Source organism: Notamacropus eugenii, chromosome 3 (genome assembly GCF_028372415.1).
Source record: "Notamacropus eugenii isolate mMacEug1 chromosome 3, mMacEug1.pri_v2, whole genome shotgun sequence".
NCBI classification, from domain to species: Eukaryota; Metazoa; Chordata; class Mammalia; order Diprotodontia; family Macropodidae; genus Notamacropus; species Notamacropus eugenii.
In genome coordinates, this window is record NC_092874.1 from 151,556,351 (window position 1) to 151,571,762 (window position 15,412).

General features: G+C 37.3%; 1 protein-coding gene across 1 annotated transcript in view; it reads right to left on the reverse strand.

Annotated features, from left to right (window-relative positions):
- The window catches only part of LHFPL3 (LHFPL tetraspan subfamily member 3), a 705,585-nt gene that overhangs the window by 633,380 nt on the left and 56,793 nt on the right, over nucleotides 1-15,412 (reverse strand). The window lies entirely within an intron of this gene.

A 15,412-nucleotide genomic window follows, 5' to 3' on the forward strand; every position in this document is an offset into this window, starting at 1 on the left:
ATTACAAACAGAAAGGCCAACAGACAGGACTTCCTGCTGTCTGACCATAAGCAATACATACATCACAGATATGTGGGCCTTCCTACAAAACAAATCTTCCCTAATCAAGCTTCCCTTAATGGGAAGGCCCATTAATGGGTGGAGAAGATCTTTAACTCTCATTAACATAATTACCATTACAAGTAGCTACTGTACTCAATGAGGCTGTCTGCTGAGCCCACTGGATTAAAAAATAGTCCAAAATTGGGCAACATAGAGGGTTTCCTCAGAGTCCTCACTGAGACTTTTAACAACCCCATTAATTCAATTCAATTCAACAAACATTTGAAGTACCTACTAAGTGCAAAGATCTATTCTAGGCAATGGGATATACATATGTGTGTACATGTGTGTGTACATTTATGTGTGTTGTATGAATGTAGAGGGAAAGAGAGAGTAAGCAATTTTTACATCCCACCCCACAATCTAATTATTTCTTACCATGGAGATGAAGCTACTAGCTCTCATTTCCCAGCTATGGTGAACTCAGAGAGCCTACAAATTTTATGGACTAGACTTTGGCCCCAAATACTAAAGACCTCCAGAGAAGTTAATGGTTCCCCAACAGACATCCACTTTGGTTTAAACCAATGACATAGGAGAACCATAAGTCAAAGTTGGAAAATATTATAATGTACTAAACCTAAATATACTTCATTCCCTTGTCATCCCAGTACGGGGATCTGTAAGCTACTGTTCCATAATCCAATCATAATGCAATAGTAGAGAATGGTTATGTTCAGTTCCCTGAATGCTGAGGACTTTTGAATGCAACACACAGCACTAACTTCTATCCAGATTTCAAATCAAAGCTCCCTTTCCAAAGATGTGCATAGAGCAGTCAAGGCAGTGAAGTCATCTTTACATAGTGCATTCAGTCTAGTTCTAGGAGTTCCAGTCCAAACCAACCAGTTCTATTCATTGATCAAACTTAGGGAAATTCAGCCCTGTAAGCACTTCTCTTGGAATCTGACTGATGTAGGAGAGAGTTATATCATCTAGGAAAAGAAAATGGTTGTAATTATAGTCACATTTGAGACTGATACTCAGACTAAGCTGTTTTCTCATCAAATGGAATAAGGCCTATGCCTTAAGAAGGATCAGTATCAGATAGGTTCCAAGACTTAATCCTTATGTTAAGAAAGTCTCTTTTGAAGAAAATCTATGGAAGTTGTATCTTTGCAATGACATCTGAGAAATAGACCATGAGGACATATTCAAGACCTTATACAAAGTTACTATGACTTTTGATGGCCACAAATAACATATCACTTCAACAAGTATTTCCAATCAGATGAAATACTCAGGCCAGGTCAAAGGTACAGTAGCATGTCTAGGAGATTTACCTGCCAATTTGCTACCATCCTTCAGTAGTAATAATATTAAGATTTCCTCACGGCATCCCAGGGATATAATGCTATCTTAATAGTGATAGCTATCATGATCAATATGGCTTGCTTTCTCTCCTGTAATAAAACTCATACCAGGGTCAAAGTACCTCCCCTGGTTCCTGAGGGATATCTTGGTGGACAGAGCCAACTTTACATTCAGAAAACCTGGGGTCAAGTCCTACTTTTGATACATATTGGCTATATGACTCTGGGTAACTCTCTAAGACCAAATATTGTAGACCATAAACTGTTAATTTGTACTGGTTGAAGATATTTCTTCACTGGAGTTTCCTAGAAAAATAAAATCACAGGTCTAGACCAAAACAAACAAACAAACAAAAAACCCAAACTCTCTAATACCATTATGGTCAATGGTCAATAACTTCCTAAAGGAAATTGAGGTTATTGAGGTCACCTTACAGCAGACTCTACACACAGGAAAAGTGTTTAACTCATGAGGAGGGGAGACACACTTGAAACCTGCAGTAGGTGGCCAAGTCTGGCCATGCTTTCATAACCACAGCAGAACCTCTCAAAAAGTTATAGGAAATGTAATAAGACCCTTTCTCATGACTATGGTGGTAAATCCTGTGACATTGCCTGGAGAGACCCTCCTCACTCCCCATTTACTCCATGTTTCATCAGTCTTCTTTGTGACTGTTTCTTCACCTTGACCCTGAACTCAATCTTCCAAATTCTTGCCAATTGCCACAATAGTGGATGGAAAAGGAGAACATAGTGCTCAGGAGATCTTTGACTTATGGAGATAGCAGGGCTGTGGCCATTACCTGCTGCAATGGGGAAGGGACAAATTTAAAGTAAGGACACAGTTTTCAGAATGCAATGAGTAAACCCCCCAAATTAACAGAGACCTTCTACCAAATGCCATTTAACCAAGAAATATCTTTAATATATTCTAGGAAGAGAGATGATACCCAAACCCATAGCTCAGGGGATTAGTCAATCAGAAGGGACGACATAGCAAATAACAGAAGAGATACAAGTTTGGGGGATCTGGGTAGAATCAGATAATCCATTTGTCCATCAGGCCCTGAATTTAGCTTTCTGCTCTAGGACTGGGCTCACTGCCATAAATCTTTTAACCAGTTTTCAGGCTTCTCTCAGCATCATCTTAGCAAATACAGCAAAACCCAACTGGTCCTTTTGGTTTACATTTATACTAATAATCTCAATTCAGACTCATCCTTATTGCAGTTGGAACTGGAGGAATGTTTTTCTCCACCAAAGTATCTAATTATTGACATGTGACAGAACTTTCCCTGGATAGGTTACAAGAAGACAATTCAAGGAACAAGCAACATCCCAACCTCCCAGGTCTGACTTAGAGTCAGTATGATTACATCTCTGCCCTAACCCTCATCCACCTTGCTCAGGCTTTATTCTCTCTAATGAATGTAAGGACATCAATGAACTAAATCCTCCTCCCCAGCAGCCCTGTCAATCATCCTTCTCTCACTTCTTTGACTGCTTATGGGGCTTGGATGAGATGAATGTTACCAACTCTATTCCTTCCAGTTAGATGGACCCCATTTTAGAGATGAAAAAATTCAAACTCAAGAGAAGATATAACAAGCATATGGTCTCAAAGTAAGAGCTTAATAAGTGATTTTTCATTCATTCATTCATTTATTCATCCTCCTATCTCTTACCTCAGATATCTCCCTTTCTCTTCTATAATCTTTTTGGTCAATTCTGCTTCCTCCTTGCTTTTCCTATTTCCTTCTGCTTTCATATTTCTGCTCAAAAGGAAACATTATATATTCATAAAGCCATCAAAATGGAGATGGGATGAATTTAGAAGGGATTTCTTTTAAAAATCCATTATGATAGGCCAGAACTTTAGATTGAAACCTTCTGTGCAAGCTAGTGGCAACAACCCTCTTTTAGTTTGCACTTAAATTTGAATCAGTGCCATAAAGATACACAATTCTACCTTCATGGTCTAGGTCAGATCATCAATTGTCCTTGACAATGCACCTAAGGGAAGTTAATTGGTATGAACTGCCAAAGTACTGAAGTTAAACGTTATAAAGATGGGGCAGAAATCGAGGAGACACAAATGCAGAGGAAATTCAGTGTGTCATTTGGCATGCAATTAATTTTTTCCACCTGTTGCACAATTACTCCCACCCCAGTACCCACTGTGTATCAAGGCTGAGAGTGTTAAGCCCTCTGACAACTTGAGCTGATGAAAGTATGGCAAGATGATGGCTGTGGTAGTTGCAGAGGAAGAAGACTGGAAGTGGGCGGCAAAAGAAGTGGCTGTCAGTTGTGGCAAAGTTGTCACTTCCAGGGATGATCCAAGTGACAATAAGTAGCAGGCTGGGTAGAGCTGCCATATGTGATTTCAATGACAGAACCAAAAAGAATGCAGGGGCCATATGAGAAAAAAAGTGAGAAGGCAGACTCAAATTATTGCAGAAGCAGTTAAATAGAATGGCCTTTGACAATGAAAAGAATGTAATGAGTAGATTCAGACACAAAGTGAAATAACACATTTAATGAAAATTTTTCCTTGTTGCTTAATAGTTACATTATTAATTAAATTAATATAATTACTTAGCAAGTCAGGAAAAAGAACACAAGGTTTTACAGTGAGATTTTAGAGTCTTCATGAGCAGGGTCTTATACTGATTGTGTATTCTCCCAAGGTGCCTGGCTCTGTGCTGGGTATATAGTAGATGCTTGGAGGGAAGAGGGAGAAGTGAATAAAAACAAGTAGATGGAAAGTCTATTAGCATATTCTATAGGGGATGGAGTGCAGTAACAGTATTCCTCAGAATGTGACAGATGCAAATGACAGTTAATTTACCTAAATTACCTTAATTATGATAAAAGGTAGCAATACATAGGGATAGGGAATAGACCTATGATTTCATTTGCACAGAGAATTCCCAGAAGGGGAAACTCCCTCTACCAATAAAAGCTGGCACTTCATTGCTACAGTTTAACATCTTAGAAAGTTTCCTAAAGCACTGAGATATTAAGTGACTTATCTAGGATCATGTAGAAATTATGCTTCTGATGAGATATTTAAAATCAAGGCTTCCTGATTTTTAGGCCACCTCTCTATGATGTTATGCTCATTCTCACAAGGATGATAAATTGATGAAAAGAAAGAGGAAAAAACCCAAGAAATTCAAAAGTTAACAATAATTTGCAAATACACATTTGCACTCTCATCCACTATGCCTATAGAAAATAAATTATCTAATGGAATCACAAAATCTTTGCATTAAAAGCTATCTCAGGAACAATCTGGTATCTAGATGGCACAATGGATATATCACTAGGCTTAGAATGAGGAGAACATGAGTTCAAATTCCCCTCAGACACTTATAACCTGTGTGATATTGGGCAAGACACTTTACCTTTGTCTGCCTCAGTATCCCCAACTGTCAAATGGGGATAATAATAGCACCTACCTCCCAGAGTTGTTGTAAGGATCAAATGAAACGATAATTGTAAAGTGTTTAACACAATGCCTGGCTCGTAGTAGGTGCTTCATAAATGCTTATTTTCTTCTTTCCCACCTAGTTTAACACACCTCTGACAAGAATCCCCTCTACAACATGCTTGACAAGTGGGCAACTATCTTCTACTTAAAGACGATGGACTGGTCTAATTGCTGTGAAATTTTTCCTTACACCAAACTAAAAATGTGCCTCTCTGTAACTTTCATACGCTGCTCCTCTTCCTGCCCTCTGGGGCCAAGAACATTATCAAATTGCAGCTAGACAGTGGAATGGATAGAGTGCTGGGTCTAAACTCAGGAAGAGCTGTGTTCAAATCTAGCCTCAAGTACTTACTACTTGTACGACCCCAAAACAGTCACTTAACCTCTGTCTGTCTTAGTTTCCTCAACTACAAGATGGGTATAGTGATAGCACCTGCCTCCCAAGGTGGTTATAAGGATTGAGGGAGATAATATTTGTAAAAAGTGCTTAGCACAATGACTGGCACATAGTAAGTACTTAAAAAATGTTTTTTCCTTCCTTCCTTATTTCCTCTTCCACATGATAACTCTTCATATGCCAGAAGAGTTATAATTTCTCTTCCTAAATCTTCTCTTGTCTAGGCTAAAAATCCTGAGTCCCTTTAATTGATCTCCATGTGGCATGGTTTAGAGCAGAGGTATCAGATACAAGCCCCACAGACTGTATGTGGCCCACAACACTCCCAAAGTGCAGTTCAAACAGATTAAAATGTAATTGGGAAACATCTAATAAAATAAATTAAAATACAATAGAACATAGATAATCTTAATATGTGGCCCCAATGCATAGTTTTGTGGTTTCTATTTCCACTGAAATTTGATTTTACTAAACTAGGGAGGGCAGCTAAGTGGCACAGTAGATAGAGTACTGGGTCTGGAGTCATGAAGACCTGAATTCAAATTCTACCTAACACAATTAGTAGCTGTGTGACCATAGGCAAGTCATTAACCCTGTTTGCCTCATTTTCCTCATCTGTAAAATGAGCTGGAAACCACTCCAGTATCTTTGATAAGAAAAGCCCAGATGGGGCCATGAAGAGTTTGACATAACTGCTACAACTGAACAACAAAGAACGGGGTATTCTCTACATCCTGGCCACTTTTATTCAAATTTAACAATGTCCTTTCTAAAATGTAATATCCAGAACTGTTAGACAATACTTCAGACGAGAACAAAACCGAAAAACATTGTACACAGTAACAGCAACATTGTACAAAGATCACCTTTTATAAACTTCTTCATTCTCACCAATATAATTATCTTAGACAACTCTAAAAGACTCACTATGGAAAAGGCTATCCACATCCAAAGAAAGAACTATGGAGTCTAAATGTAGGTCAAAGAATACTATTTTCACTCTTTTGTTTTCTGTGTTTTCTTTCTGATGGTTTTTCCCTTTTGTTTTGGCTCTTCTTTCACAACATGACTAATGTGGAAATATATATATATATTAATATAATTGTACACATATAGTCTATCTCAGATTGCATGCCATCTTGGGAAGGGGGAGAGCAAGGAGGGAGAAAAAAATTGGAACTCAAAATCTTACAAAAGTGAATGTTGAAAATTTTCTTTACATGTAATTGGAAAAAATAAAATACTATAAAGTGGGAGGGAGGGGAAATATTCGAAATGAGGTACTCTAGATCAGCGCTTGATCAAAAATTAATTAAAAATCAAGCATGTAATGAATCCAAGGTGTTTCTGGCACAGCTTGTCTATGCTGCATTGTGAACTTCATGGCAGTCTTGGTTCTGAACCCATGTCATGTGCACTTTGCACTGTGCATGCCATCACATCCAGGTAGTGCCAATGAATGCTGCCAAAACATGGAAAGAGATCGCAAGTGGGAAAAGTTAAAGAAGCCCTGCTCTAGATGAGGTACCAGGGTAATGGAAAAAGGAATTTTAGCCTCCCTCATCTTGGAAACTGCCTTGCTTAATGCCATCTAAGTTCTCATTAATTTGTTTTTTGTTTTTTGGGGTTTTTTTGGCGTCTGTGTCACACTGTTGACTCATTTTGATCACGAAAATCTCCAGATTTTTAAAGCAGAAACTGTTATCTAGACATACCTCTCTAATCTTGTACTTGTGAAGCTGGTTTTTGGAAAAATAAATTGTGGAATCAAGAACTATAATCATCTTAAAACAAATACAACATACCATTGAAAACAACATTATAACTGTCTTTAATTTTGTAGACTGAGAGAACAAAATGTGACTGTTGAATAAATCTCTTCTAGTGACATCTAATACACTAAAGTAATATATGTAGTTATGAATATTCCATCACAGCATGAACAGAAAACCAACCATCAACCTCTCATTTATTATCTTTCAATCAACTGTACTTAGCTTTTGGAATAGCAAGTGATGAAGACTTCCGTTTCCACCCTTCTTTCTCCACCTCTTCCCATTACTCTCTGGAGTCATCTTTATTTCAAGATAGAGCTCATTCTTATCTGCTTCAGGATGAAGAGTTAGTTTATCTTTCTGGTGTATATATTATGGAACTCTTCTATTTTCCATTGACTCTTTTCTTTCATTTTCCTAACCTTCACTGCTGTTCCCCCACACACATACACTTTTTAAAAACCTTATTCCTTTTCTAATACTCGTATTTTAGGTTTATTTCAATTCCAATTTCCCCCCTCATAATAATTTATATGTGAAAAATATAGATCTAGATGAGTAATTTTTATTTTTAATGTCAATGGGTACTAATATAAAAAGTTCCTTAAGGGACACATGACAAAAGAAGGACCTTGTCAGAACCCCTGGCAATAGAAAGCTGATAGGATGTTTTAGGATAATGCATTAGGCACATGCCATACAGGAGATCTAAGAGGCAAGTGGAATGAAATATGTCCATTGACTTTTCTCTACTCCCCTTGATGACAAGAAATACACAACATTTCCTGTTTTACTTATAGGCTCCCTTTTTAAGGTAAGAAATGCCTGACACTTTCCCCATGGAACTTCACATGCAGTCTCTGAGTATTGTCAAGAAAGGATGAAAAGCCCGACCACTGCCAATTGCTACAAAAAAGCTGTATTACTCCTACCCAGAAGTGAGATGTGATTTAAACTTGGTGCTACTTAGGCCATATGGCTGCCTTCCTCCTCCACTGCCCAACTACCTCAAAATAGAAGCAGGAAACTATGAGCATTTTAGAGAATGCTGATAGTCTGACACTAAAACTATATATACAGTACAGTAATTGTTTTTTAAATAAGTTTTATTGCTCTCTTTTCTTTTTATGGTGCCTAAATTATCTCCCAGTATTCTTCGCCTTCTCCTTCTTGGGCCATCTTATACAAAAAGAAGCATTTTTTAAAAGAAGAAAAAAAAAGAATAAAGATCAGCACAATTAATATATATCAAATAAAATCTAAAAATATATGCAATATTCTAAATCTGTGGAACGCCTACCTCTTCAAAGCCGTGGAAGAAGGTGTCTTCTCATCTTTTCATTGCCCCTAACTGTTTAGCAAAAAAAAAAAAATCTTCAAAATTTGGTCATCCTTTTTTCACTTTCATTTTCTAAAGATAAACTAACAATAGCAAATTCAGTGTACAGATACTGAAAGATACTACTATCTCACATATACATGCGATATTTTATAGATTCCAAAAGTGTTTCATATATATTCCCTCATTAGACTGTGAAGATGAGACAAAGACTCAATGCATGATCTGCCTAATGTCATTCAGCCCAATAATGGTCCAACTAGGGATTGAACTCAGGTCTTCCGAACCCAAATATAATGTTCTTTTCACTTTCTACTAATGATTAAAGAGGATTAACCATTTTGTCCAATGTATATGCAGAGTAGGCAGCTGGCTGCATTATGTATATGGAAGATAATTTTCATGGAACTTGAATGGTGGATATCTTATTATGTAAAGGTTAGACTAGATGACTGACCTTTGATGTCCCTCACAATCTGAAAAGTCTATAATTCTACACTAATCCTTAGTGTAGCGGACATGTTTAGAGAGAATACATGCAGAAAGAATCCCAGCATCTTTTGAGAGATTGAATAGCCCTCCAAGAGCACAAGAGTAAAAAATAAAAACAAACAACAAAAAAAACTGTGGTCATTTATTTTGGGGAGTTACGGAGCCATGAGAAGGAAGAAACTTCAGAGCACGGTAACCATGAGGAACATGACCCAGTGTCTAAGCAGAAATAATCTGATTGTCATTTGGATACTGAAAAATTAAAACCAAGCCAAGGAGGTGCATAGTAAAGAGAGTCTGGTGGTATATGTAAAGTATCATGAAGAACTAATAGATGAAATAAAGGAACACAAAGCCAGAGGGCAAGAGAGTGAAGGAGAGGGTAGATACAAAGGGAAGGAGTAAAATAGACTAATGATAATAGTGTGGGAGGAACCTGAGTTTGTTTGGACAGTAATTAGATCTCTTGGAGAAACAAAGGAAATTACACTCACCAGAAGACAAAATATTCCTTTGATAACTGGATTCATATGTTTCTTTTCCATTTTTACATGCCTTTTTCATAAACTGGTCCCATGTTTTAAATCCTTATTGTTAACCGAACACTTGCAGGGAAAATAAAGATCCACCTAAGCAGAACTAGAACTGGGCTAAATTCAGATGTTTCTAAGCTCTAAACCCTAGGTGGTTGCAAAGCTATTATTGAGTTATTTTTGAGAAACTTTAAAAAATTGAATTTAATCCATATAAACCAGGAACTAGTGTTCTGAGGAGGGGATTACACTAGTATTATTAATAAAATTTATCCTTCCCTCCTTTCTCCAAGATGCATAAGCACTTAACCTAATAAAGAATAGCCAACAAAATATTTTGGAGTTAAAGTCAAAATTCATATTATTATAAAACGTAATTCTCCTGGAGCTGTGGCTTAAATTCTCTTTAAGTGCACATTAAAATATCTCCTTCATACATATGTATGTATAGAAAATGCTGTTTCATGCTAAAATCTAGGCCACTTGTGAGAATCTAGGCAGAGAATTTCCATGCAATCAACTCAAATACTTAAATAGTGTATTTATCTTTATAATGAGCTTGAGGTTCACAAACTCTTTGGGTAGCCCTTTCTAGGAATGTATGGTCTTTACGTCTACCTGTATCCACCGCTTCTTTCCTTCCTCCCCTGAATCAAGCAGCAACTATGTTGAGACATTTCTTTTTTTATCTACTTGGCCCAAAGGCTGTGACCTTATTATCTTTGATAAGGTTTTGCATTTGCTTATACTTCTGTAAGCTCTCACCAGATGGCCTGACTGCATTTTCTCTTTGGCTGTATCGCTGGAAGCCAGTGCAGACTGCAAAAAAGGCCAATACCTTATACTCACTGTACCTGTCCCATTTAGACTGTCTTGGTTACCTATTGCTCCCTTGGTGCAATTAATATGATTATATCTATGAAGCTCCTTATTAGTTCAGGTTATTTCCTTCTGGCCAGTCATTACTCTCATGGGATTCCTTTTCCAGGATCATAGAACTAAGAAGGTATTCAATTTCAATGTGTAACAAAGCAGCAAATATTAAGGTGCTAACTCCAGGCATTAGTTTGTTTTGGATCAGTCCCAAAGGCACTAACTAGTCTGGATAACCCAAATGGTAACATCAAACCTTGAGTTAGTTCTTATTCACTGGGATGCTAGGGGTGATTCCAATTCCACATGGAGAATATGGGTACATTTTGGAGTAATTTCATGAGTCTGCCCTAGAAAACTGAACCTTCAGATCTGCCCTAAATGGGCCTTTACCTCCCAGACTATCCCTGGAACAAAGCTAAGTTCCTGGGAGTAAGGAGATCTAAGAACAATCCAGGACCAGAATGGTGTTTTTCCAAATGAATAAATGAATGAATTGAACAGCATTTATTAAGTACTTACAATGTGCAAAGCGTGGTGCTAAGTACTAGGGATACAAATTGAAAAGAGAAATTGTCCCCCACTCTGAAGGAGCTCGTAGTTTAGAGAGGGAGACAAGAGTTTTAGCAACACATCAGATGGAAAGGTCCCATGGGCCTTATGATACAATAACAAAGGAGATGGTAATGAATCTTCTTTTATTGTCATTTCCACTAATCTTTTTAAAAATCTGTTTCTGATGTTGAACCAATTGATATTCAACTTTCTTTCCTTGGTCTTCAGTAGCTGTGGTTGCTAAGGAGTTCAGGGCTTCATCAATCGCAGAAAAAGTTAGCAAATTCACTCTCAAGCAAATTCAATCTCTGCTTCCCAGGACAATGGCCAGAAGCCAAGTATACAGGAGCTGGTTGGATACAGGACTTGTGATCTGAAGGACAGTGACATTCTTGGGGCTCTTAGCCTTACTTCCCTGTGTCAGTTGGTCAATGATTAGTGTTGGTTAAGGTGATGAAGATAACCTTAACTCAGATCTGGGATTCTGGGATTTGCTTGGAATTTGACTGAACTACAGTAGGAGAAAGCTAATTCTGTTTGAGGCATTCCCCACAATGTAAATGATCATGCTGTGGAATATTCTTATATGGTGAGCTTATGATAGGATTTAGAGACTATCACTATGTCTCAATGATATTGGTACTGGGTAAAGGGAGAAAATAAATTTTGGACACAAATGCTCTGAATGGTTCACTGATTAATTTATATAAAGAGGCTGAAGAAAAATGTAACTTTAGAATCTATGAAAGTGCTTTTATTTCCATTGCTTTAACAAAGTGATACCAGATACTAGAGATCATAGGCTGAAAGAATCTCAGAAATTATCTAATTGGATCCCATTTTACAGATAAGAAAATTCAAACTCAAGAGAAGATACAACTAACATATGGTCTCATGGGTATTAAGTAAGAGGATTTGGATGCTGGCCCTCTGAACCCAGCATTCTTTCTACTATACCATATGCTTTCTCTGAAGATGTTATGTTTCTAAACTTGGCAAATCAGTAAGGGTTGGGGCTCCAGCCTTACTAATGAGAAGATATATAGAAATATTTTCTATGTTTGATTACATATGCAGAAACTGGGAAGGGGGGGAGAGCTTATTCCAGAGGAATATGTAATTTCATGGGGTCATGAGTTGATTTTTGTAATGAAAGAATAAAAAATATTCAGAGGTTGGTCCTCCAATTATTATGAAAACCGTAAGTGATAAAGTTAATTTTGGTCAACCGACCCATTCCTCCCATGTGTAAGTTTATCCTTAACAACTTTTGTATTTTTTCCTACATGGTTTTAAGTATTTCAAGGAATAAGCCTTCTGCCATTTCTTTAAAAAAAAAAAATGATTCCACAGCATAAAAGGTCTTATAATTAAGATTTTCCCAGATATTCAGTCAGTGATATTCCTTTCCTTAATCTTTTCCCTTTCCTCCTACATATATATGCCTTTGTAACACTCTAAAACTTCATTTCCCTTTAAATGATGGGGCTGTGTGCCCCTCGAGGCACTGACTAAGCAAAGAAATAAAAGGAAAATGTAACAATGTAATGGTATTTGCAATAAGATAATTATCATATTTCCATCATCCTGACTTTTCCTTTCCCAGCTACCTCCAGCAGGAATCCTTTTAATTCAAGCACCTTTGAGGATTAGCATAAGGCAAGTGAGTCAGCAAGGAGCTTCCTCCTATCCCATGATTAAACAAGGCATGACACTTTATATGATGTCCGAATGCATCAAATCCTCTGCCATCTAAAATAACATGGAAATGCTCAGTTTTCCTCCACCTCAAATGAAATTGGTTATAATCCCCCACCTTCCAAAAACTTCGGAAAACAGTCAATTTGTGATATTCCTGTTTTCTCCCTATCATGAGAATTGAGAGTACTTAAAAGGGATCTGGAAATCAGGTAGATGGGAAGGCCATATTGATAGTTACTATAAATGAAATCAGAAGACATTAAAAAAAATTGCCATTGAATTAATGATGCTTATTCTCCTTGGTCAACTGAATAAGGGAATTAGAAGTTAGTTCATGGAGAATCTAAAGGCAACAAGTTAACATTTCATGAATATCTACTCATTTTATTTTGATATACTCACCAAGAACATAAGGGCAACTTACATGTCTACATGTGCAGCCAAGGAAGAAGGAAAGAAATTCTATTAAGACCTCAGAAAGATCAATTCAATATAAGTCACTATTCAACTGTGATGTCTGGTAACTTCAGTGAGATGGTGGGCATAGGACAGGATGAGAGACAGAGATAGAGAAAGAAAAAGAGACAGAAAGAGAAATATACATATACATATATGAATACATGGTTCAGGATCAAGAAATGAAATAGATAGAAAGCTTGGAGACTACTCAGAAATATCACACTTGTCTATCATGAATAATTTATTCCAGAAGAAAATTAGAAAGCCCTGAATGTGATGTGCCTTCAACTACATCAAGACAAACTAAATTAATTGACTATGTCTTGATAAACAAGGAACAATTTTGATCTTCAATCAGTTGACCAGTTAAGAAGTATTGAGTACCTATCATGTATCAGCCATAAAGACAAAGAAGTCCCTATCCTCAAAAGAGCTCAGGTTTCATCAGGGGAAACAATATAGATTGTGTGTGTGAGAGAGAGAGAGAGATGATAGATGGATGGATGGATGAATGCCAGATGGATAGATATGGAGTAAGAACTGGACCTGTTATTTCAGTGATGTCTAGAACTTCCTCCACCAATGCTCTGCAATTATAATTAGAGAGGTGCACATAATGCTGAGAGGTTAAATGACTTGCCCATAGTCACCAAGTCAAAATGTTTCAGACAGGACTTACATCTAGTCTTTGGGGCTTCAAGGCCAGCTCTCTAACCAGCACACTATAGTGCCTCTTTATACACAGGTAAGTTTCCACAACATATGTATAAAGTGAATATAAAGCAATTTGAGGGCACGCTAGATGTTGAAATCAATAAGAGCCTCATGTAGGAGGTAGCAATTGAGCTGGTCTGGGAAGGGAGCTGGGGCAACTTCATGGGACAGCCTCTGCACAGGTATAAAAGATGGGAAAAAGAATGTTCTATACCATGGAACAGCATATAAAACAGTTTGGCCAGAATGCAAAGGCGAGGCAAGGTAACAAGCATTTATTAAGCACCCAATGTGTGTCAAGCACTGTGCTAAGTGTTGGGGAGACAAAAACAAAAGCAAAGACAGATGTCTAGTCCATATCCTCCTCAAGAAGCTTACACTGTAACAGGGGAAGGCAATATACAAAAGAGAGCTTAAGAGGCGAGGGGGAAGTTGGTAAAGGGCAGAGCATGTGTCAAAGTCCATGAAGAATGTTTTATGACGTGAAGCCATGTAACAGCACATGCAGGATGTTAGTGTTATCTATGTTCATATACAAAGGTTTTTGAAACAATCTATAGGTTTTTGCAACAATACGCAGGTAAGGGTCATTGAAAGCACTGCACAATTTTCCAAATGTTATCTGTTTAGATTTCTTCCTCCTATGCAACCCTGGGTCCAGCTTATTATATATTTATATCCACCATAATACATGAAGTAATGAATTAACCCAAATATGAGGTCTACCCAGCTGTAATGTTACAATCTGGACAAGTTAGTAGAATTTATGTAGAGCATTAGGGTTTTTGCAAAGTGCTTTTCACACTGGTTCCCACAACAATCCTGTAAAGTAAGGGGTATAGTATTATATTCCCATTTTACAGATGAGGAAACTGAGTCCAGGAGTGGTAAAGTAGAGACTTGCCTAGGATCACATAGGTAGTGTCTGAGATGGGATCTGAACTCAGATTTTCCTAACTCCAAGCCCAGTATTGTCTCCATTGTGCCCTCTAGCTGTCTCATGAGTTTTTAATCCATTTTTGTTTTTTCATTTTTAGAAGTTAAAGTGATCCCTTTGAATAATTACATATTTCACTAACAAAACTTTGTAGCATTCTGGGATTTTATGTAATTAATAACATTCCATTTACTAAGAAGAACATTTGTAGAACCTTGCCATTGATAGGGAACACTTCATTTGTTTGGAACGTCCTGTATTACATTGGTGGGCACTTTAGGGAAACATATCTCTCTGTCTTGGGCCTCATTTGATGTTGATATTTAGAAATTATTAAAGTTACCTCTGTGTCAATCAATTTATCAATAAGCATTTATTAAGAATCCATTGTGTGCCTGGCATCTTTCTAAGAACTGAAAAAAACAAAAATAAAAAGGAAAAGTCCCTACCCTCAAGGAATTTACAGTTTGGGGAGCTGGAGTGAGGAATATAAATTGTTTACACATACATACATACAAGATAAATATACATTTATTTCTAAGGCCTCTGCCCCAGAATTTCATATTTCATCTTATTCATGAGAGATGCCCTATTTGACAAGAAAAGCCATCACTCGGAATCTTGGCAGCTGGCACAAATTCAGTTGAATGGAGAGAACTATCCCAGCAGAGTTTAGTCTATGGATGCTCACAGGAGCAGTAGAAAAGATTCATCTTCTCACGCAGCTTT